The 26,150-nt window shown below is 36.1% G+C and overlaps 1 protein-coding gene and 1 long non-coding RNA gene across 9 annotated transcripts in view; both read right to left on the bottom strand.

Moving 5' to 3' along the window:
- LOC309629289 overlaps positions 1-21,673 on the bottom strand; it is a 177,226-nt gene extending 155,553 nt beyond the window's left edge. Inside the window, exon 1 of the long non-coding RNA XR_014244973.1 lies at positions 21,292-21,673. This is a non-coding gene — a long non-coding RNA (uncharacterized lncRNA). The remainder of the gene's footprint in view (positions 1-21,291) is intronic.
- The window catches only part of BBX (BBX high mobility group box domain containing), a 283,127-nt gene that overhangs the window by 137,584 nt on the left and 119,393 nt on the right, over positions 1-26,150 (bottom strand). For 2 of the 8 annotated variants that reach the window (XM_082393096.1, XM_082393097.1), the window contains one exon: positions 4,870-4,987. The exons of the other annotated variants lie outside the window; for them this stretch is intronic. The gene's annotated coding sequence lies outside the window, so the exon portion shown is untranslated. The remainder of the gene's footprint in view (positions 1-4,869; positions 4,988-26,150) is intronic. 8 annotated transcript variants of the gene reach the window in all.

Here is a 26,150-nt window from a genome sequence, read left to right as displayed (position 1 = left end):
CACAAAATGAATATTGCTATTCTAGCAACACCTAAATTTGAATGAAGTTATTCAGGACTATTTTAAAAAGATGCCTTTTAGTAATACAGATAAATCTGTATTTTGTATAATTACATGAGTAATTACATAAAGCTCAACTTTGACCTTATTGTTATATGTATTACTAACTTTGCCATATAAAAAATATAAACCAAGAGTAAAAATTAAATGTGCAGTTCAAATTTATTAATTCAGCATTTAAAAATTCCTCTTCCAAGTTAAGACCATTCAGTGGAAAATCTGTAATAAATGCATTTCCTAGTTTCTACCAAAGGAAAATCTTGTATCACTTGTTTATATACATTTATAAATTTTCGACTGTATTTAAACATGATCCAACTTATTAACACAATGGTGTATTTTTAATATTTGCTGCAACTTAGTCATTAGAGAATATATGGTTCTTTTTCAAAAGACATTAAACTAAAATACTAAATGACTAGGTTTTCAGACGCACTTTCAAGTCTGTCTAAATTAAAATACTAAGTGAATTAGTATTACAAAAGAAACTTATAACTGATAAGTTAAAATATTAATGTGAACACTTAATAGGTCAAGCCTTTGACATTAACCAAAGTCACAATATTAAAGCAGTTAGAGTGAGCATTCTTCTATCAGGAAAGTTTTTGTGTCAGGTAATTTCTCCCATGTTTCCATTATAAGCATAAGAGGATATTTCTCTCCTTGTATTCCTGAGGAACAAACAGTAATCTGTTCTTCTAGAGATAGGATGGTATTAACCGCTTCTTTCAGAACAGAACATTTGGCGTAATCTGGTTTTGTAGAGTTCTGTGAAGTAAGCGGTTAGGAGGGGTGAATTATCACAGGTAGCCTGGCTTCTGGCTCCTCATGGCAGGATTGCACAGTAAATCTCCAGTGTTTCGTGTGTACTGAGGCTGGAGGTGAGGTTGGAGGTTAACGACTGGTCTTTCACTGAGTATTTTAACATTAAAAAAAAAAAACCTAATAAGATTTTTTAAATCCCATTTAGAATTAAGTTAATGTTATTAAAGATAGATCCTCATTTTAAAAGTTTTCTCCCTTTTTCATTTTTTTTTTAGTTACAAAACTTCTCTTGCCTTACTCTCTTCTTAGCCTAAAATTTGCCTGACTTACATGGGATTTTTCACAAAGCAGGTCCATAATATCACGACAAGATTAGATTATTTTGTGTCCCTTAATGAAAGAAAGAGCCTCCTTAATCTTGGTTAATGGTCAAATAGACAGCTCTCTGGCCAGGACCCTCCGGAGTGATTGGGCAGTGTTTACAATTTACAGAAAGTTAAGACAGTTTGTGTCCCTGGCCCCGTGTAGTCTGCTCTCTGGCTTCTTTTGCCTCTGATCCAGAGTTCAGCGGTACTCACAACATGAATTCTGGACAAGTAACAGGTTCAGGAAACACTAGTCATGTGCAAATCCAAAGAGTCAGATAACTCCTTGAAAGGGGTTATAGCGCAAATCTATCTTAGAGTGAGAGTCCCTGCAACAGCTATGGGAAGGCGGAGCGAAGGCAGCGAGCGAAGGAGTTCAGGTCTCACTCCCCATTTACCTTGGGTTGAGGAGTTCCTAGCAGAGAAACCACAGGAGAAAGGAACAGGCAACTTGCCTCTAGCACCAGATAAGGACGGGCCACTTGCCTCTAGCACCAGATAAAGACAGACCCATTGACTTCAAGGATCCACAACAGTTAAAACCAAAAGTTAAAACCAACACTGACTCAAAGATGGTAGCTGGCATGTGAAAGGAGACATGGAGTTAGGTGGTACAGCAAGTAGCAAAGGGAGAACGCACTGCCCCCACTCACAGCTGAGGCGCTGGGGGAGGAGGAGGAGGAGAAAGAAGCCAGGACTCAAGGTTTTGTGCTGAACAATGCCTGGGCTGCCCGGTGAAAGAAATTGGGAAGCCAAAGGAACTCATTATGCTTTCTCAAAGAAAGATAAATCTATTCTTTCTCCAGAACAAACCAAAGCTAAATAACATGAAGGGAAGTTCAAGGTATGCCCCACTTGCTACGGTTATGAGAGACGATAACCGGCAGGTTGCTGTGACATAGCCCGGTCAGGTAGATGGATTCAGGCTTTGGTAGTGGTGCCCAGACATCCCATGAGAAACTGTATTTCATTTCAATTGAAGATAAAATACAAAAAGGTTGGAGTCAAAAGGATTCTTACAGATCACTGTTCTACCACTCTCATTTTGCCGAAACCCAGGGTGAAGCTCAAGAAGAAATGACTACTTATGGTTTACAAAGCTACCCACAGGCAGAACTGTTTACAGTATGCATGATTTTTGCCCACTGCTTTTAGGGTAATTATTATTGCTGAGCTAGGAAAAGGCATTTCCATCCTTACTACATTTACATCTTTCCTTTCTTCATTCAATAAACATCAATTGATTAATAAGTACTAGGCACTAGACCTGAACCTGGAAGACTCCCCCGGAAAACCTCAGAAAATGAATGTGGCAGATAGTGGTACCAAGTTTGACAATAGGCAAAACACTGAAGTCAGTCAACTAAAATCACAGACCACCAAGTACAAAGTACAAAGTTAGGAGGAACTGTGATATGAAAATTGGAATGGATTGTGCAAGTATAATCAGATACCAAAAGAACCAATGCCTGAGAAAAACAGAAGTAGGTGAAGGACAGAAAAGGGGAAAGAGTGGCAAATAGAAGTTGTCATTTACTCGAGCTTTTGGGACTTTTGCAACACAGAACAAAACACAGGTTGCAAACAGTCCTCTGTGGGTCACTCTTTCTCTATTTCAATTCAAATTAAGGAAAAAAGAAATCAGTAAAAGATGTGTACATTTCTCTGCCCAAACTATCTTCAGAAGGCAGGAATAGCTGACAACTTTCGTTTAACATGAGAACATTACATTATTATGATGTAGTTTTCCTGGGAGAAAAAACTTAGCTAGCAAACATACCCAGCAATTTCAGGATGTCTGGACTTAACTGGGCTTGAGAAGAGGTGTGAGTGACAACTGGAAAACTAAGAAATACAAGCAGCTGCTGCAAAGGATAAAACTAATTTTAAAAAGGTCATCAGGATTATTGTTAAAATGGTGTTACAGGCAACTTACAAAATTACTTTAAAAAAAAAATCTAGTCATTTTAAAGAACTATATAAGAGATATAGAATGAGAACATTTATACTCAGCTAGAGGGAGGATTAAGATGTAACAAGTTCTATGGAAATCCATTTGCCATGATCCTACAGAGTTTGAGGTTGGGTTGACCTAGCATTTCTACCCATGAACATACATCCTAGAGAAATAGTATGTGCATAAAGAGGCATGAATAGGACTCTCAAGACTTCTTCCTTTGTAGTTTTATCTCCCATAACAAAAACTGGAGACAATCTAAACAGCCATCAAAAGAAAGTGGATAAATAAATTGTGGTATTTTCATACAATGAAATACAACTGTGATCATAAATGAATAACAGGTATAAGCAAGGATGAATCTCTCAAACATGCTGAGTGGCAAAACAGGTGTTGCAAAAGAAAACATATAGTATTATTATTTATATAAAATTCAAAAACAAGCAAAACTTAATGTAGGGGATACATAAAACGTGGGAAAAAACTATAAAGGAAAACATGGAATTAATAAACTCAACATTCAGGATTGTGGTGGTAGTTAAAGAGAGGTGATGGAATCTGGGCCAGGCATAGCTCTATTTCCTAAGTTAGTGGTAGGTACTCAGTTATTCATGTTAATGTTATTCTTTGTATCTTATTCACATGTTATAAATACTCCTTGTATATATAGCATTTTCTAAATACTATGGGGTTACTTCTATTTTTAAAAAGCTCTCAGAAATAACACTATATTTAGCAAACTATTTTAAAGGTACTTTTTAAGTATCTGCAAGTAACAAGTACCTAGCACACACTCAGGACTTTATAAAATTATCTCTTTTAATTCACAGAGCAACTCTCTGAGGTAAACATTTTCATTCTTAGTTTACATAGGAGGAAACTGAGATGTCTGTTACGTAGATTGCCCAACATTACATAGTTAGCAGCGGTAGAATTCAAACCATATCTAACTCTGAAAACCATGGTGTGTCCGTAGGTAGGACTATCTAAAATACAACAGCACAGATAAATTTCCAACATAAACACAAAACTGACTTGTTATACTGAAGTTTACTATTTTAATTCATCTTAGCATTTATAATGCATCCCTAGATCATATTCTAATATTGACAACTTTATGTCATAGTACCTCATTATTACTTCATAATCACAATTTACCGTTAAACTCTATAAATTCTAAAACTGGCAACAGATACCAAGTATGTTTATGGAAATTCTCAATTTGGCTGTACTTCTTTTCATAACCTGACTTTCTCTAAGACTGGAAGTTCAAGGAAAGTTAGCTGCTGGTAGGCTGAAACACAGCATTCTCATTTCACTGCCCTCCCATCAGGGACTCACTTGCAAGCAAGCAAACAGGCTTGCCAAGTGAGAAATTACTCACTTCCACCCTCTTTTTCCTCATCTTTCTTCCAATAATACTTCAAAACCTAATTTTAAACTCATGCAGGAAACCTGATTAATACCACCTGCTTTTCTCTACTCCATTAACTCTGGGCCTCTTTGGCACACATACAGCACAGCTCATTTATATAATTATTTGTCAGCTTTGTACTTCGGTGTTGTTTTCATTTGCATGTGTGTCCAGCCTGAAAGAGCCACTGAAAAGTGTTTACAAGTTTATTTCTTCTGAGCTACGCCCTAACTCATTCTTCTTTGCCCAAAGCACCATCAACTGTGCTCTGTAAACAGTAGTCACTTAATAAATGCTGATTGACTTACTACAGCAGAACAATTCGCCTCTGGTATTTCTCAATGTCCCAGTGACTCCTCCACATCTACAAACATGCTGGAGATGATACCAGGTACCGTTAGAGGCTTGGGGTCTTCCTGAGGGTGCCTGGGACAAGAAAAACACAGAGAGAGACCAAAGACAGTCAGGAGAAACACAGAGAGAGGGAACATGGAAATAAACAGAGGACAGAACAGAGTGAGAGAAGCCAAAGAGTCAGGAGTTACGAGAGACACTCAGAGACAGGGAAGAGGTCAGCAATCCAAACTTGGCTTTTAGGTTGGAAACCACATTTGTGGTATTATTGACTCCTGTAATAGATGCATTCATGTTACTAAATTTATGATATAACTGACCACTTCAAAGTTATTTCTAAGGTTTTTCTGAGCTTGTAACTTTATTAAAATTCATCTTTACGTGGAAGCATCTTTGGAGACCTACACACAGATACAAACATGATTCTCATATTAAAGGAAATATTTTTCTAATTCTTCAGTTTAGAAACTGGTTACTTCAGAGAGGTAATGTGACTTGCCCAAGGTCACAAGCAAGAATATGATAATTGGGGCCCCAAATCTTCTGATTCCAAACTCCAGTGCTTTTTCTGATATCCTATGTTCTCTATAAGAAATGAATCATATATAAATCCAAATTGTTTGTATAAAATAAAGTTCAAACTACACATTCAAGATAAAACTTTCTATCTGTTCAGACAATGAACTGCCGAGGTTACTCGCTAGGATACTTTACTTCAGAGCTTCATTTATTTTAAAAAATCTATCAGAAAAAAATTAAGTAGAATAAAACTATATCAGAATGACAGAAAATTTCAAACAGAAAGGAAATTACATGAACAGGCACTTGACAAAATTTTAGCATTTTAAAAAAAGGAGCTAGAGTTAGTTCATTGCTTTTACAACTGTAATTTCAAAGTTTTGGTGATTCAACAAATTTCAGCTGAAAGATCAAAAGCTCCACATTTCAATGAGTTCTTACATCTAAGTACTAATAAACCTGTCTCAAATGTGTTCTCTCATAATGTCGTACCTAAAGTCTATACTGCAATTCTATTTCAGGGTACTACATACAGTAGCAATGATTTAATGCACCACTCTTTGTAACCATTAGTATTTTCTCTTGAGGAATTCAGATGCTCTCCTAAATAATCATGCCCTTTTAGAAGCAATCAATTGTAATCAATTTTCTGTCATTGTCAGAAAATCTCCTTTGATACAAGTGTAATAAGCATGTGAGTGGATTTCACAGCAAGACAAGATAATAAGACCACAAAGAAATTTCTATTCAATTGTGTATCAATATTTTCCCATGTTCAGCAATTTTTTAAATTGTCAAATCAGGCCTAAAGTATAGTACTGTTCTGCCCTCTAGTGACTGGCTAGGTTCTGTTAACTACATGTGTTTTTTAATTGCTTTTTGAGCAATACTTAGGGTTTTTCTTTTTAAATACATATGACAGTGCTTTTTTATAACTGAATAGGGAACAAAGGGAACTGGTCAAATTTAAGATACGGCTTGTGGTATGAACACAATGCAGGAAAGATAACACAATTTCTTCTCATAAGGATGGTACACCTAAGTATTACAAACAAAAAAAATTTTATATCATTTATTCCAATCTTTATTCATATTTTTATGCAATTTATTTGGAAAGGCCAAAGAATTACATTCAGTTTCTTTGCTAAAAACTTTACAAATTTCACAACTATAAATCCCAAATTGGTTTAATTATATTATTTTGGAGTCTGAGGTATCAAGGCAAGTGGTACTACATATACCACACATAGATGAACAATTTTCTAATAATTATAACAGAGCCAAAATATGCTTAATACAAAACTATACTGAACATTATTTACCTTTAACTGTTTCAAGTGGCACTTAGGATTTTTCTGAACCTCAGTGTTGTCTTTAAAAAATTGTCACTTTATATGTGGAAACATTAATCAAGGATGCCAGTTAAGACACAATTATTACACAGAGATTCACCATAGTATTTTGACGAAGGGTACTTCTTTCCCTCTTAGTTTCTCTTGCCATAAACCTCTTGTAAGAAACCAATGCATCTCTAGAACAGCATTTCTACACTCACTAATCCTAAGCATACTACTTCTGTGTCTACACACTTATGTTAAAAACAAAATTTGTACACATGAATGTAAAAGGATACCTGAACATGTGAGGATAATCCACAGGCAGTATGGTGGTGTGGTTAGGAGCACAAACGCTGCAGCCAGACTGCCAGAGCTTGAATTCCAGCTCTGCCCCTATTAGCAGTATGACCTAGGGAAGATTACTTAATTGCTCTGTGTTTCAGTTTCCTCAGGTACAAAACGGGAGTAAAGAGAGACACCTACCAATAGTAATGTTTTATATCTTCGTAAGTATTTGGGTTATACAGGTACATATATGAGATTATTAAAATCCAAAAAATATATATTTAAGATTTGTGTATTTCACTGAATGTAAATTTTACATCAAAAGAAAAGACTTGTACATAAATACTGAGCTACAATCAATAATATACATGCTGAAGTAATTAGGGGATTTGCAGTGATGTCTTTACTTTTAAATGCATCAAAGAGAAATTGAACTGATGATGGATGCACAGATTATAGGTATGTAATAAAATAAGTATAGTAAAATGTTAATGGTTAAATCTAGGTGGTGAGTATAAACATATGCTATATGTTTGAAGTTTCAAAATAAAACGTTGAGGGGGAAATACATCTACCTTTCAAATAGTTGATGTGAAGATTAAATAAATAAGGTAATTAAATATACAGAAGAGAGCCTGACAATCAACAGTAGAGAATGGCGATATGTTTAAGCAAATGAAAACTATTCATCCCTAGTTGGAAGGAAAAGGTAAGAAAGTAATAAGGGGGCTTCCCTGGTGGCGCAGTGGCTGAGAGTCTGCCTGCCAATGCAGGGGACACGGGTTCGAGCCCTGGTCTGGGAAGATCCCACATGCCACGGAGCAACTGGGCCCGTGAGCCACAAGTACTGAGCCTGCGCGTCTGGAGCCTGTGCTCCGCAACAAGAGAGGCCGCGATAATGAGAGTCCCGTGCACCGCGATGAAGAGTGGCCCCCACTTGCCGCAACTAGAGAAAGCCCTCGCACAGAAACGAAGACCCAACACAGCCATAAATAAAATAAATAAATAAATAAAATTTTTTTAAAAATAGAAAGAAAGTAATAAGGCATTGGGCTCCAATTGGGCTCTACTGGACCAAGTAGTTGCCATCAAGGTTGTTGAAGCTCAAATTTCAAATATTTACATCATTAACCTGCATGGGCCATGTAGAGAACATGGTCTTTGAAAGTCAGAAAGAGCTGATTTGAATCCTGGCTCTGCCTTCAATTACTCAAGAAGCTCAGACAATTTATTTAAATGTTCGGAGCCTCAGTTCTCTCATATATATGATATGAGAGTAATGATACCTACATCTAAGAGTCATTGTGAAGATTAGAAAAAAAAATACACACACACACACACACAGAAATTAGCACATGAAATGCAAATAATAACTACTGCAGTTCTTTAAAATTATAATCATTATTACTACTTAGGGTGAGTCTTTTATACCCTTACAACTATTCTCTGCAGATGGAAACAAAAGTGGCTATGTATCTGATTCTAACCTAGAAATTTCATATGCAGGTGACCCCACTAATCCAAAGAGCTTTCTACAGGATCTTTATTAAAACAGTAGGCCTTTCTAAAAGTACCAGTGTACTTAGGAGTAAAAGAAGAACTGGCAATGACAGGGAATTCACTTATCTCTCTGTAATGCCAATTATAATAAATGTAAGTCCTACGGGTGAGGCATTTAGGAAGTATGTTTGCTGATGATATTTTAAAGAAAGTCACACTTAGTGTATCTGAGGAAATAATATTAGCATCTGGATAAGATCTGATTTGAAACAGTCTTAGGTAACACATTTAAAGAAAAGAATATTAAAACTATATTTATAGAAGATGAGTTCTATGCTCCCAGGGAGTGGCTTTGAGTCATTATAGATTACTCCATGAAGACAGTGGCTCAACATAGTTTCAGCTAAAAATAGAATCAAGAAAGTGGAAATGAAAGGGGGAATACTGAAAATATATACACAACTTGGCTTCTGCCTTGACCACTCTACAAAAACTGTTTCGCCAAATGTAAATCAAAACCACAATATCAGAATGGCTATCACCAAAAAGTCTACAAATAAGAAATGTTGGCGAGGATATGGACAAAAAGGAACCCTGGTACACTGTTAGTGGGAGCGTAAATTGGTGCAGCCACTACAGAAAACAGTATGAAGGTTCCTCAAAAGACTAAAAATAGAAGTACCATATGACCCAGCAATTCCACTCCTGAGTATACATCCCAAGAAAATAAAAACACTAATTTGAAAAGATATCTGCACCCCAATGTTCATAGCAGCATTATTTATAATAGCCAAGATATGAAAGCAACCCAAATGTCCATCAACAGATGAATGAATAAAGAAGATGTGGTATATATGTGTGTATATATATATATATGTGTGTACACACACACACACACACACACACACACAATGGAATACTATTCAGCCATAAAAAAAGAATGAAGTTCTGCCATTTGTAACAACATGGATGGACCTAGAGGGTATTATGCTTAGTGAAATAAGTCAGACAGAGAAAAATAAATATTGTATATTATCATTTATAAGTGGAATCTAAAAAATAAAACAAATGAGTATAAATGAATATGACAAAACAGAAACATAATTATAAATACAGAGAACGAACTAGTGGTTACCACTGGTGAGAGTGAAAGGGGGAGGAGGGGCAAGATAAGGGTAGGGGATTAAGAGGCACAAATATTATGTATAAAATAAACAAGCTACAAGAATATATTGTACAGCACAGGGAATATAGCTAATATTTTAAGATAAATTCGAATGGAGTATAATCTATAAAATGCTGAATCACTATGTTGTACAATATAATGTTGTAAATCAACTATACTGCAATAAAATGAATTAATTATTTTTAAAACTGCTTTCTCCAAAGGACCCATGGATCACCTAACCCAAACACACTTTTTTTTTAAAAAAAGATTTTGTTTTGGATGTGGACTATTTTTTTTAAAGTCTTTATTGAATTTGTTACAATGCTGCTTCTGTTTTATGTTTTGGTTTTTTGGCCACATGGCATGTGGGATCTTAGCTCCCCGACCAGGGATCGAACCTGCACCCCCTGCACTGGAAGGCAAAGTCTTAACCACTGGACCGCCAGGGGAGTCTCCCCAGACACCTTTTTAAAGCATTAAATGTCTCTATTTTTCTTGAAAACTCTTTCCCATCTTCCTTAGCACTATACTCTATTGCTCTTCCCACCAAAGACCTGATTGTTCTTCTTTCCTTTAGACGTCTCTTAACAAGTAGGTAGGTGTTTTCAAAGGTTCTGTCTTAGCCATATTTTCTACTGTCACCAATTTTCAAGGTTTCAGTTCCACCTCTCTCTTAAGCTATACCCATCTTCAACCGGAATCTCTTCCAAACTCATCAAATTCATAAACACATCCTATACATAATCACATGGATACTCTCTGCATTTCAAATCCAATCCATCCCAAACTTCACCTTCCCCTCCCACAAATCAGTTTCTACTACTATCTCTCTACATCTGGTGGTAGGATTATCTAAACATCTACACTTAAATTAAAAACCTACTTCTGACTTCCTTTTCAACAGCCCCCCACCGCTTCCTTCCCTCTTATGATTCCTTCTACATCCCCAACACAAGCTCAATCTGTTGCTAAATTCTACACATTAGTAGTTTGGTTCAAGCGATAAGAAAGGATTTGTATTCTTTGAGAAATAGAGTGAAAGCTAAATTTACAATCACTAAAAACACACAGAAACAGACACACACAGGCTAAATAGTAGTAGGCATCAGACATTTGAGAAAATCATTGAAGGAATCCTTAAAAGTGAGTATCCATTAATTTTTGCCTTGCAAACTGGGAGAAGATTTATTTGATTTTGTGAGTTGGATACCTCCATCCAAAATATTTTAAGATACATCCAGACAGGGTATAACCTTCATAATGTCTCCCACGATGGTCCTATTTACAACTCTCAAATCCTATTAGAAAAACAAATTTCTTCTTACCTAGGATATGTAAGCTAAAGCCCCCCAAACCAAACTTTCCAATGCCTACCTCTTTTACCTTCCAATCCATCCCATTTATATTGTCTGCTCAAAAATTTTCAGTGGTTTATCTGCCTTTAAGAAAAAAAAAAGTAAACTCACCGTGACATTCAAGACCCTCTTAAAATTAGCTCGCGACCAAAATTTCCCATTTTACCCTCACAAACATCCCATCCAAATGGCAAAAGGGGTCTACAGGCATTCCTTGAAGATACTGTGGATTTGGATCCAGTCCACCTGAATACAGCAAATATCAACATAATAAAGCAAGTTGCACAAATTTTTTGGTTTCCCAGTGAATATAAAAGTATGTTTACACTATACTGTAGTCTATTAAGTGTGCAACAGCATTATGCCTAAAAAAATGTACATGCCTTAATATTTTTTATTGCTAAAAAATGCTGACCATCATCTGAGCCTTCAACAAGTCATAAACTTTTTGTAATAATAACATCAAAGATCACTGACCACAGATCACTATGATGAATACAATAATAATGGAAAAGTTTGAAATATTGCAAGAATTACAAAAATGTGACAAAGAGACACAAAGTGAGCAAATGCTGTTGGAAAAAAATGATGCTGATAAACTTACTCGACATAGGGTTGTCTTGCCTTCAATTTGTAAAATATGCAATATCTGCAAAGCACAATAAAATGAGGTATGCCTGTATTTGCCTTCTCCAGACTTCTGTATTTACTCCTCTGTGTAGTCTTCCCTGATATTCCTACCTGGGATTTTAGATCTTCCTCAGAACTCTCAATGAGGTTTATTTATGTACCTTTATTCTACCTAATTAGTTTGCCTTCTATTATCACATCGTGACCTTGACAGTGTCTAACACTTTGCACATAGTAAACATTTATCAGATAAACAAATAGAGGAGCAGAAAGTATATTACTCTATCTTTAAATAAAACATTTTTCCAATGAGATTACTATAGGGAGTTCAGGTTCTAAAAAGGAACACAAGAGCTGGAGAAAGAGTGCAAACACTCCTCACTCTTATAGGTGGGTCAGAAAGGTTTAGAATTTCAATATATAGTACACTAATAATTGAAAAAATATATAACTAAAGTCTATGAAATCCACAGTTGTTATGGTTAGAAAGTTCACACATTCGACTAGGAAAAGGCAAGATTGCTATAAAAAGATAACACCTAATACATACATGCTAACTTACAGAGCAGCTTTTTGAAGGAACCAAGGTATTTTCATAGACAGTCCTAAATTATCTTCAAAACCAGTTTAGATACACTAGAGATATTCAAAATTAATAAATAAAAGTTACTAGGGACAAAGGACAAAAGCATACTGCTTCATGCTCATGTGCATGAAAATTATTAGAAATAAAAATACTTTCTTCTCTTGGATCAATTAATTGTGAAATGCTAAGCCAATGACCTAAAATGAAGGGAAATTTTGTTTTTCTAGTTATGGAAGAACAGAGTAAGGTCATGAGTTCACAGCTGTTTAAAATTTTTTAAATTTTTTATAGCTATCAGGTTGAGATAATCAATTTACAAAAATAGCTCTCATACTTTAAAATTCATTAAGAATTTATAATACAGCTCCTTGTTTTGTTAAAATAATTATAGTCTTTGAAGAAAATTGTGTAATTATAAAAATGTACTATTATGCTTAAATAATTTACTTGTTGTTTGAGGTGATAATTTTGTTAATACCAACAGTATGAGGTGATAATATTCCTGAAATAACTATAATCCACTGAATGATAGATGACTTATGTCCTAATACTTTCATATATTTTAGCTTTGATTATGCTTTAATAAAATTGCAAAGTTAAATTGGGCAAAGTATAATTAAACTCAAACATCTATTATTATGATTGTGTAGAAAATATTTTAAGATATCTAACAATATAAAGAATAAATGTTATTCTTTCCTAATGGCTTAAAGCAAGCCAATCCTGTATTCAATACACTTTTAATATAAGACGTACAGTAAAATGACATTTCCCTTGTTGTGAATAGAGACAATAACATGCTGGAAATTCCATTTCAAGGAACAGTTAAAGCAGTAAAAAAAACAAGTCAAATGCCATTTTTGACCCACTGTCCATTGTGAGAACAAACATTTTCTTAGCAACCCTGCCAAGGTGCTGAGTTGGCAGTGTACCCTGCAGCACTTTTAATCCTCTTAAGAACCTTACATGGTCAGTATTCACCCCATTTCACAGATGAAGTTAAGTAACTTTCCCACAGCCCAATCAGTAAACAACTGAGTTAGATGTAGTCAGGTGTAGAGTCCATCTGACTCCACAGCCTATGCTTCTGAGATCAAATTACAGCTGAAAAAAGTGATCCCATTTAAATTTGTCTTCTATAAGGAAATCTTTAAGTTTCTACCTATCCATAGTAATCTCCAGGAAGCAATAGTGATCATTATGCAGTTGACAATCTAGAGGCAAGAATAAGAATGTTTATAAGCATTAGGAAGTAAAAGTTCTAAAATATTTTTCACAGGCACATTATAAACTCTAATGTATGGAATAGTTTATAATAATAGAAGTAATCGGTAAAAAATTCTATGTCTTTGATGATTAGGTAAAAATTCATAAAAAAGAGACATAACTGGGACACCTTTACCATCAACAAGATAGATTTATCTTATGTTCTCTAAAAAGTGAAACTCTCAGTGAATAATAAGGAAAAGCAACACCCATTATGTTAACAGGAAAAACTAAACTTTCAAACTTGAAAACTATCATTCCTTTAAGTATTCATCTCACCAAATGAACTGAAAGGTGAGCTGTGTGCGCCATCAAATGGCAGGACAACATCACTGCTACAGGAAGAGGCTTGGTATTTAAACAGGGTATTGACAGTGGCTGCTGATTCCAAACTTTTCTCTATTTGCTCTTTATATAACACACCCATTTGATGACACGGAAACTCTAACAAAGCTGAAAACATAGCAGATATTCAAAAACAATATTAAGGGCATGGTTCAGAGTTTCAATTCGTGTCCATCCGGGTGCTGCCTGGATAGATAGATGGACATATACTCCTCTGCACATGGATACATCTCACATTCTGTAGGTTTCACTCTCTCTAATCTTCTAATTAGTGTGGCAAAACTAACAATGCTTGGGACACTGTTCACCACATAAATGGTATCTTCTTATTATTTAAGCCTTATTCAGAAGCCAGTTCCTCCCCATCTAGCTGGCTCTTTCAAGAGAAACCTGTACACTGTATGTGCCTATGATGACTCAACAACTTAAAACATTACATTCCTGAAGAGGAATACTTCTGCATCGAAGAGATGCTTGGTAATAAATGACTTTACAATAAAAGTTAAGGAAACACTGAAATAATTAGATAACTCATCTACTTTTTAAGAACAGTAATATAACCATGGCCCAGGCAGAACAACTGCAAATTAAGCAAATTATAAAAGTCTATAAAACCAAAACACAATGCTCTTCTCTAACATCTTTATAGATCAATTTGAATATAGAAATATCCTAAAAATAGTACCCCTAAGAATAAAACATCTAAATGTGGACTTTAGTCAACCTTTCGGTTACATATTAACTGAATCCAGGTACCATATAACATCTCTTTAGGCCCAGCCTGAACCAATCTGCCTTCCTTAAATCTCAGAACCTTAACAGGCACTCCACACACAGGGCCACTGATGGAGTGTTAGGGAAGTACTTGGCAGAAGGCTTACAACTCTTAATAAACCCCTGCTGACTCAATGGACACTATAAATGAGCCAACAGCTACCCAGAAATTTTTTGCTGCTCATTTTAAGTTCTTTTTTTTTTTAATTTTAAAAATAAATTTATTTATTTATTTATTTTTGGCTGCATTGGATCTTCTTGGCTGCGTGCAGGCTTTATCTAGTTGCGGTGAGCAGGAGCTACTCTTTGTTGTGGTGCGCGGGCTTCTCATTGCGCTGGCATCTCTTGCTGCGGAGCACAGGCTCTAGGCACAAGGGCTTCAGTAGTTGTGTCGCACAGGCTCTAGAGTGCAGGCTCAGTAGTTGTGGCACACGGGCTTAGTTGCTCTGTGGCATGTGGAATCTTCCCAGACCAGGGCTCGAACCCGTGTCCCCTGCACTGGCAGGCAGATTCTTAACCACTGTGCCACCAGGGAAGTCCTTCATTTTAAGTTCTTAAGCTTACTAACATTTATTGATTATAGGACTAACTGCAACTTAAAGGCACAGAAAGATGTATTTTTAAGGAACACTCCCCTCCCTGAACTCAGACTGGGAAGAACAACTATCTCCAGGTAGACCTGGGGATGTTTATTAACATAAATGTCAATGGAATACATGATTAATAAATGTGAACTCCTGTATTACCAATTCACCAAATGTTCACTAAACAAGTTCCACATGCCAGACACTGTTTCTACGTTTGGAGTATACAGCCATCAACAAACTAGCCTCTCTAATGTAAACTTAAGTCTCTTGGCTTCTTCAAGAGGTTATCTGAAAAAAATTACATGTATATACTCGTATACATTTACACTTATCTGTGTATGTACAGAATATCCAGTAAATGCAGTATACATATTTTACATTAAAATGTATGGAAATTCTGACTGAAATGTTATGAGAAATTTTACCCCATTTGATCCATTTCTTTTCCTGGAGAAACACAATTCCCTGTAATAGAGATCAGAGGGAATATGGACTTCAGTATAAAAATAATTTATCCATCACCTTTCATAGTAGTAATAATGGATGAAGTGGTTATGTTTGACTTTATTTGTAATGTCCTTAACTAGTAAATTCAATATCACTAGACTGATCCTACTGTCTACAGAAGAAATACATTGCTAAAGTTTATCATATAGAAGGCTTGAGTTTCAGTCATTCTGTAAATAGCTTTAGAGGGAAACCGAAATCAAAAGCAGATAAGGAGATTGGTTCAAGATGGCAGAGTAGAAGGACATGTACTCATTCCATCTTGCGAGAGCACTGGAATCACAACTAACTGCTGAACAGTCATCAACAGGAAGACACTGGAACTCACCAAAAAAGATACCCCACATCCAAAGACAAAGGACAAGCCACAGTGAGACGGTAGAAGGGGCACAATCACAATAAAATCAAATCCCATAACGGCTGGGTGGATGACTCAAAAACTGGAGAACAATTATACCACAGAAGTCCACCCACTGGAGTGACGGTTCTGAGTCCCACATCAGGCTTCCCAAACGGGGGACCGGGAATGGGAGAAGGAATTCCTAGAGAATCAGACTTTGAAGGCTAGTGGGATTTGACTGCAGGACTTTGACAGGACTGGGGGAAACAGAGACTCCACTCTTGGAGGGCACACACAAAGTAGTGTGCACATTGGGACCCAGGGGAAGGAGCAGTGACCCCATAGGAGACTGAACCAGACCTACCTGCTAGTGTTGGAGGGTCTCTTGCAGAGGTGGGGGATGGCTGTGGCACACCACGGGGACAAAGACACTGGCAGAAGAAGTTCCGGGAAATACTCCTTGGCATGAGCCCTCCCAGAGTCTGCCCTTAGCCCCACCAAAGAGCCTGTAGCATCCTGTGCTGGGTTGCCTCAGGCCAAACAACCAACAGGGAGGGAACTCAGCCCCACCCATCAGCAGACAAGCAGATTAAAGTTTTACTGAGCTCAGCCCACCAGAGCAACACCCAACTCTACCCACCACCACTCCCTCCCATCAGAAAGTTTGCACAAGTCTCTTAAATAGCCTCATCCACCAGACGGCAGACAGTAGAACCAAGAAGAACTACAGTCCTGCAGCCTGTGGAACGAAAACCACATTCACAGAAAGACACATAAAATGAAAAGGCAGACGTCTATGTACCAGATGAAGGAGCAAGATAAAACCCAGAAAAACAATTAAATGAAGTGGAGATAGGCAACCTTCCAGAAAAAGAATTCACAATAATATAGTGAAGATGATCCAGGACTTCGGAAAGAAAATGGAGGCAAAGATCAAAAGATGCAAGAGATGTTTAACAAACACCTAGAAGAATTAAAGAACAAATAAACAGAGATGAACAATACAATAACTAAAATGAAAAATACACTAGAAGGATTCAATAGCAGAATAACTGAAGCAGAAGAATGGATAACTGACCTGGAGGACAGAATGATGGAATTCGCTGCTATGGAACAATATTAAGAGACCTCTGGGACAATATTAAACACAACTACATTCGCATTATAGGGGTTCCAGAAAGAGAAAAGAGAAAGGACCCGAGAAAATATTTGAAGAGATTATAGTCGAAAACTTCCCTAACATGGGAAAGGAAATAGCCACCCAAATCCAGCAAGTCCTGGGTCCCAGGCAAGATAAACCCAAGGAGAAACACACCAAGAAACATAGTAATCAAACTAACAAAAATTAAAGACAGAGAAAAATTATTAAAAGCAACAAGGGAAAAATGACAAATAACATGCAAGGGAACTCCCATAAGGTTAACAGCTGATTTCTCAGAAGAATCTCTACAAGCCAGAAGGGAGTGGCATGGCATATTTAAAGTGATGAAAGGGAAGAACCTACAACCAAGACTACTCTACCTAGCAAGGATCTCATTCAGATTGGACAGAGAAATCAAAAGCTTTATAGACAAGCAAAAGCTAAGTGAATTCAGCACCACCAAACCAGCTCTACAATGAATGCTAAAGGAACTTCTCTAAGTGGGAAACACAAGAGAAGGAAAGGACCTACAAAAGCAAACTCAAAACACTTAAGAAAATGGTAATAGGAACACACATATGGATAACTACTTTAAATGTAAATGGATTAAATGCTCCATCCAAAAGACACAGACTGGCTGAATGGATACAAAAACAAGACCCATATATATGTGGTCTACAAGAGACGAACTTCAGACCCAGGGACACGCACAGACTGAAAGTGAGGGGATGAAAAAAGATATTCCATGCAAATGGAAATCAAAAGGATGCTGGAGTAGCAGTACTCATATCAGATGAAATAGACTTTAAAATAAAGAATGTTACAAGAGACAAGGAAGGACACTACATGATAATTAAGGGACCAATCCAAGAAGAAGATATAACAATTATAAATATATATGCACCCAACATAGGAGCACCTAAAAACATAAGACAAATGCTAACAGCTATAAAAGAGGAAATCGACAGTAACACAGTAATAGTGGGTGACTTTAACACCTCACTTACACCAATGGACAGATAATCCAGACAGAAAATTAATAAGGAAATACAAGCTTTAAATGACACAATAGAGCAGATAGATTTAATTGAAATGTATAGGACATTCCATCCAAAAACAGCAGATTACACTTTCTTCTCAAGTACACATGGAACATTCTCCAGGATAGATCATATCTTGGATCACAACTCAAGCCTCAATAAATTTAAGAAAATTGAAATCATATCAAGCACCTTTTCTGACCACAATACTATAAGATTAGAAATAAACTGCAGGGAAAAAAACATAAAAAACACAAACACATGGAGGCTAAACAATACGTTACTAAATAACCAAGAGATCACTGAAGAAATCAAAGAGGAAATCAAAAAATACCTAGAGACAAATGACAATGAAAACAAGATGATCCAAAACCTATGGGATACAGCAAAAGCAGTTCTAAGAAGGAAGTTTATAGCAATACAATACTACCTCAAGAAACAAGAAAAACTCAAATAAACAATCTAACCTTACACTTAAAGGAACTAGAGAAAGAAGAACAAATAAAACCCAAAGTTAGTAGAAGGAAAGAAATCATAAAGATCAGAGCAGAAATAAATGAAATAGAAACAAAGAAAACAATAGCAAAGATCAATAAAACTAAAAGCCAGTTCTCTTAGAAGATAAACAAAATTGATAAACCTTTAGCCAGACTCATCAAGAAAGGAGGGAGAGGACTCAAATCAATAAAATTAGAAATGAAAAAGGAGAAGTTACAATAGACACCGCAGAAATACAAAGCATCATAAGAGACTACTATAAGCAACTCTTTGCCAATAAAATGGACAACCTGGAAGAAATGGACAAATTCTTAGAAACGTATAACCTTCCAAGACTGAACCAGGAAGAAATAGAAAATATGAACAGACCAATCACAAGTAATGAAATTGAAACTGTGATTAAAAATCTTCCAACAAACAAAAGTCCAGGACCAGAAGGCTTCACAGGCAAACTCTATCAAACATTTAGAGAAGAGCTAACACCCAAACTCTCAGACTCTTCCAAAAAATTGCAGAGGAAGGAACACCTCCAAACTCATTCTACAAGGCCACTATCACCCTGATACCAAAACCAAACAAAGATACTACAATAAAAGAAAATTACACACCGATACCACTGATGAATATAGATGCAAAAATCCTCAACAAAATACTAGCAAACAATATCCAACAACACATTAAAAGGATCACACGCCATGATAAAGTGGGATTTATCCCAGGGATGCAAGGATTCTTCAATATATGCAAATCAATCAATGTGATACACCATATTAACAAATTGAAGAAAAAACGTATGATCATCTCAATAGATGCAGCAAAAGCTTTTGACAAAATCCAACACCCATTTATGATAAAAACTCTCCAGAAAGTGGGCACAGAGGGAAACTACCTCAGCATAATAAAGGTCATATATGACAAACCCACAGCAAACATCATTCTCAATGGTGAAAAACTGAAAGCATTTCCTCTAAGATCAGGAACAAGACAAGGATGCCCACTCTCACCACTATTATTCAACATAGTTTTGGAAGTCCTAGCCATGACAATCAGAGAAGAAAAAGAAATAAAAGGAATACAAATTGGAAAAGAAGAAGTAAAACTGTCACTGTTTGCAGATGACATGATACTATATATAGATAATCCCAAAGATGCCACCAGAAAACAACTAGAGCAAATCAGTGAATTTGGTAAAGTTGCAAGATACAAAATTAATACACAGAACTCTCTTGCATTCCTATACACTAACAACGAAAGATCAGAAAGAGAAATTAAGGAAACAATCCCATTTACCACTGCAACAAAAAGAATAAAATACCTAGGAATAAACCTACCTAAGGAGGTAAAAGACCTGTACTCAGAAAACTATAAGACATTGATGAAAAAAATTAAAGATGACACAAACAGATGGAGAGCTATACCATGTTCTTGGATTGGAAGAATCAATATTGTGAAAATGACTACAATACCCAAAGCCATCTACAGATTCAATGCAATCCCTATCAAATTACCAATGGCATTTTTTACAGAATTAGAACAGAAAAATTTCAAAATTTGCATGGAGACACAAAAGACCCCGGATAGCCAAAGCAGTCTTGAGGGAAAAAAAAACGGAGCTGGAGGAATCAGACTCCCTGACTTCAGACTATACTACAAAGCTACAGTTATCAAGACAATATGGTACTGGCACAAAAATAGAAATATAGATCAATGGAACAGGATAGAAAGCCCAGAGATAAACCAATGCACCTATGGTCAACTAATCTATGACAAAGGAGGCAAGGATATACAATGGAGAAGAGACAGTCTCTTCAAAAGTGGTATGGGGAAAACTGGGCAGCCACATGTAAAAGAATGAAATTAGAACACTCCCTAATACCATACACAAAAATAAATTCAAAATGAATTAAAGACCTAAACATAAGACCGGACACCATAAAATTCTTAGAGGAAAACATAGGAAGAACACTCTTTGACATAAACCACAGCAAGATCTTTTTTGGCCCACCTCCTAGAGTAATGGAAATAAAAACAAAAATAAACAAATGGGACCTAATGAAACTTCAACGCATTTGCACAGCAAAGGAAACTGTAAACAAGATGAAAAGACAATCCTCAGAATGGGAGAAAATATTTGCAAACGAATCAACAAAGGATTAATCTCCAAAATGTATAAACAGCTCATGCAGCTCAATATTAAAAAAGCAAACAACCCAATCCAAAAATGGGCAGAAGACCTAAATAGACACTTCTTCAAAGAAGACATACAGATGGCCAAGAGGCACATGAAACGCTGCTCAACATCACTAATTATTAGAGAAATGCAAATCAAAACTACAATGAGGTATCACACCACACTGGTTAGAATGGGCATCATCAGAAAATCACAAACAACAAATGCTGCAGAGAGTGTGGAGAAAAGGGATCCCTCTTGCACTGTTGATGGGAATGTAAATTGATGCAGCCACTATGGAGAACAGTATGGTGGTTCCTTAAAAAACTAAATATAGAATTATCATATGACCCAACAATCCCACTACTGGGCATAAACCCAGAGAAAACCAAAATTCAAAAAGACACATGCACCCCAGTGTTCATTGCAGCACTATTTACAATAGCCAGGTCATGGAAGCAACCTAAATGCCCATCGACAAATGAATGGATAAAGAAGATGCAGTACATATATACAGTGAAATATTACTCAGCCATAAAAAGGAACGAAATTTGGTCATTTGTAGAGACGTGGATGGACCTAGAGACTGCCATACGGAGTGAAGTAAGTCAGAAAGAGAAAAACAAATATCGTATATTAACACACATATGTGGAATCCAGAAAAATGGTACAGATGAACCGGCTTGCAAGGCAGAAATAGAGACACAGATGTAGAGAACAAAAGGATGGACACCAAAGGGGGAAAGCGGCGGGGGGCGGGGGGATGAATTGGAAGATTGGGTTTGACATATATACACTAATATGTATAAAATAGATTGTATAAAATAGATAACTAATAAGAACCTGCTGTATAAGAAAATAAAATAAAATTCAAAAAAAACAAGGGTAGATAAATGAGTTAAAATAATTTTCAACCAATTAAACTGTCATCCACAAAATTAGATCAGTGCTCAAGAGCTTATCCTTTAGTCTATAAACACACAAGATGAGAAAAAAAAATTACAAATCAATTTAAAGTTATTTTTATACAAAGGTACATGTCTCAAAGGTTTGTTTCCTTTGGAGTATGTTTTGTTTTTATAAAGGCATCAAATCACCAGAAACTGAAATTATTCTAGTGACACAGAACACACATATTAGAAAAAGTTTAAAGATAAAACGAAGAGTTAAGCTGAGCCTACATCAATGCTATTACCCATCACTAATCCCAAACACCCATCAACTGACTTACCTAATAGAAAAAGTTCCTATTGTGTAATAGAAAGAAGTACTATACACATGTTCAAAGAATTGCACTTAGACTATCATACTTGAGAAATACAATGATTACCAGCTCAAGAGCTGATATCAGAGGAAAGAAGGGAAAGGAGGAGGAAGAAAAAAGTGGATAAAAAAAGAGAGCGAGGGAAGCAGGAAAATAAACAGGTAGAATAGCAGATTTAGGACTCCATGGCTTCTGCTGGTTTTATTTCAAATAAACAATCTCTTCTTTCTGTTTTCCAGAATCTTTAAGAGTATGCCATTTCCCTGTTGAATTCACAACTGATTCACAAAGTAAAAGAATATAGCCTTGAAAAAATGTGAATTGGCTTGATTATAGTAAGCAGAAACAGATATACCTCAAAAGAGAAATTGTCTTATTCCTCAACCTAATTTTCAAATACATTCCATTCCTAGATAACAATGAATACACATGGAAATAGATTTTTACAATGATGTAATTCCTCCATCATACAAAACACTCTAATTTTCAAGTTCTTAGATTTGATCCCTTCAATTGAAAGACACTTTTTCATGCACAGTGACTTCAAAGTGGAAGAAATATGAATTCAGTAATTTCAAATCTCTCCCATCTCAAAGATCCAAAGATATTTTTAGTCTTAGATGACTATAATAAACCAGGTTTTCTTGTTTATAGATTAAATAACATAGAAAGTTTTTTGGTTTTTTTTTTTAACTTTCACTTCACTCTTTGGCACAGAAAAACAATTACCTCTGGGATGAACTGAACTGGTTGCCCTCAAATTCATATGACGAAACCTCAAAGCGCAATGTGATTATATTTGGAGATAGACCCTAGAAGAAGGTAAAAGTTAAGTAAGGTCATTAGGGTGGGGTGGGGCCATTATCTGATAGAACTGGTGTCCTTTTAAGAAGGGGAAGTAACCAGAGCACACTTTCTACACACACACACACACACACACACACACACACACACAGAGAAAAGGTCATGTGAGGACACAGCAAGAAGGCAACTGTCCCATAAGCCAGGAAGAGAAACCACACCAGAGACAGAATTTGTCAGCATCTTTATCATGGACTTTTAGCCTCCAGAACTGTTAAAAAATATCTGCTGTTTAAGCCACCCAGTCTGTGGTATTTTGTTATGGCAGCCCAAGCAGACTATATAATCTCTAAAAATTAAAAGATTCTATTTTTGAAATAGTTTTACTCTATCAATAAGCCAGCTGAGGGGACTTCCCTGGTGGTCCAGTGGTTAAGACTCTGCGCTCCCAGTGTAGAGGGCCCGGGTTTGATCCCTGGTCAGGGAACTAGATCCCACATGCATGCCGCAACTACGAGTTCTCGTGCCACAACCAAGAGTCCGCATGCCGCAACTAAAAGATACTGTATGCGCCAACAAAGATCCCACATGCCGTAACTAAGACCCGGCGCAGCCAAATAAACACACAAAAAATCCAGCTGAATATGTAACTGATATTTGTTGCAACAATGATTCGTTTATGAAGAGAAGTGCCTGGAGCAATTTGAAGAATAATTCACTCCAAAATTATTTATATATGTGTGTGTTGTTCTACATTAAATCGTCATTTGGAAATAGCATAAAGCTTTGAACCCCTAAGAGATATCCTCTGTTGTCCTGATTCTAAGTGCAAGGGAACAATGCCAACAGAGAAGTCCTCGAAGGAATCTAAATAATCTCACCTTCACTGGAAAACAGCAGCATAAAAATCTTGAAATAGAAATGCTGATTCTTTTGAAACCAAACAGCATTTGCTCTACATGGTGAAGAAAATTTCTGTGGCACTGTCTCCTGTTCTTGTACCTTGTGCATCGAGATTATATAAAATCTGATTTCTTTGATGTTGACCTCATTAATATCCAGAGTCAAGGCCATATATCCACCTTTGGTAATCACTCTGTCCTTAGGATTTCTATGTTCTCAGTGGCAAGAAGTGATTTATTAGATCATAGGGTGACTAGTATTTCTACAGGATTCACCCTTTCAGTGGTAACTGTAGAATATGTAGGCTCTTATGCATTCAGGACAATTTGTTAAAACTCGAAGTATGTGTGTGTAAATATAAATATGCAAACACAGTTTAGACATACATACACTGTAATAAAGGTATATTATAGTGCATTCAAGATTATTGAACTATGATCACATTTTTCTTAACTACCATTTCTTGACTGCATCCCATGTGCCAGGCAGTGTATCAACACTCAACATAATTCCCTTATTTAATTATCAGAATTCCACAAGGTAGAGATCATTATCCGATATTAAGATGAGAAAACAAAATTTCAGAGAGGTTACATAAACACCCAAATTCTTTCAATTTAAAAGTTCCAGAACTACGGTTTATGCCTAAGTTTCTCTGAATCCACAGATGTGTAAGAAGGTTCCTTTTCCCCAATCTTAAAGAACTATGAACTATCAAACAAAGCATTGTTTATATACTCCTTGATATTTAAATCATCTTAGTCCACACAGGTCTGGTAGCAATGTTTTATAAAACCTGTGGGATTAATCAAATCAACATTGGTTGAGTTCATAATGCCTAGCAATTTTCTAGAAAACTTAGGAGAGAATAATGCAATCACTGTATAGTGAATACGACCTCGAGTGAAGTACATCAGAAAACCCATGGGATGCAATTGTTAACCACCCTATAGTATCTGCATTTTTTCTCTCTAGAATGATTCCTTAAATTGATCTTAAGTAGAAGCATTTGGTTACCATTACATGGTAAAATTATTGTATTACTACTGGAAAAAGCAAAGTACCCATTTTCTCATGCTCTTCCTCTATGTCAAATTAGATAACATCTGTCAAAAGTCCTGTAACTTAGTAAACATAGGTAAGAAGTTATTAGAAGAATCATTATTTCCCTTTCTAACTCTGTATGCAAACCGCAGAGGGTCCAGTCTGCAGTAATTTTCATTCATTTTAAAACAACTTCTAAAACAAGAAGGTAAGTAACTTTAATATAGACTGTATTTCCACTTATTGCATAGTGGAAAAGTGATAATGTTCAAAACTTAATGAAACTCTTGAATTGTATCAACTCCTCATTCCTTAAAACTTGTCACAGGGTTTCAAAGCTCAATGTGTTCCACGCAACTACAAGAGGATTCATAGTCAAATAACTTTCCATGTTAAACAGATTCATTTACTACAGGACTTCCCGGAAGCTTAACATACTAGGTGCATTCTGTCTGTCTAGAAGAACCCTAGACAGGATTATACAGATATTATACTTAAAATATGCATTATGCCTTCCTATCAGCCTTCCTCTACCCCACCCCTCTTAAAAGGCGACTCCTATCCTATGACGTGAGTTGGCCATGTGACATGCTTTAGCCAATGAAATATAAGAGGTAGTGACATATACCACCTCTCAGCAGCAGTTTAAAGAGCCCAGATTCCACCATCATTCCTTTCTCCTTCTGCCACAAGACTTAAGCATACCAGAGAGGTTGTCCTTCAGCTTTGGTCCAGGAATGAAGAGGGTATGGAGCAGAGTGGCAGCAGATTCATCAAGAACATGAACATCAGCGAGAAAGAAACTTTACTGCTATAAACCACTAAGACTTGGGGACTCTGGATAATTAAACAAAACTTTGCCTAAGCTAACTAAAATAGCATGTTTCCCAGATTTACTGAACCCTGGCATCATTTTGCTCGGTAACATTTTCCAAAATTAGTTTCCTAAATTACTCCTCATTTTGTATGGCAATTTTCTGTTAGTTAATACTGTATTTAAGATGAATATATACTTATGCTAGAAGTATAAAGTCTCAGTCTTTTTAAATTTTATCAGCATTTTTTGCCAATTTCTGCTTACAGTCAATAAAAATATTGTATTAAAATAATCTGATTAACATTTAGAGATCATAGATGAGATGGCTACTTAAGTCAAGACTGCCAACAACTACTGA

This window comes from Balaenoptera borealis (genome assembly GCF_965194805.1).
Source record: "Balaenoptera borealis genome assembly, chromosome: 5".
NCBI lineage: Eukaryota > Metazoa > Chordata > Mammalia > Artiodactyla > Balaenopteridae > Balaenoptera > Balaenoptera borealis.
Note: the sequence above shows the minus strand (reverse complement) of the source record. Positions and strands in the feature narration are given on the sequence as shown.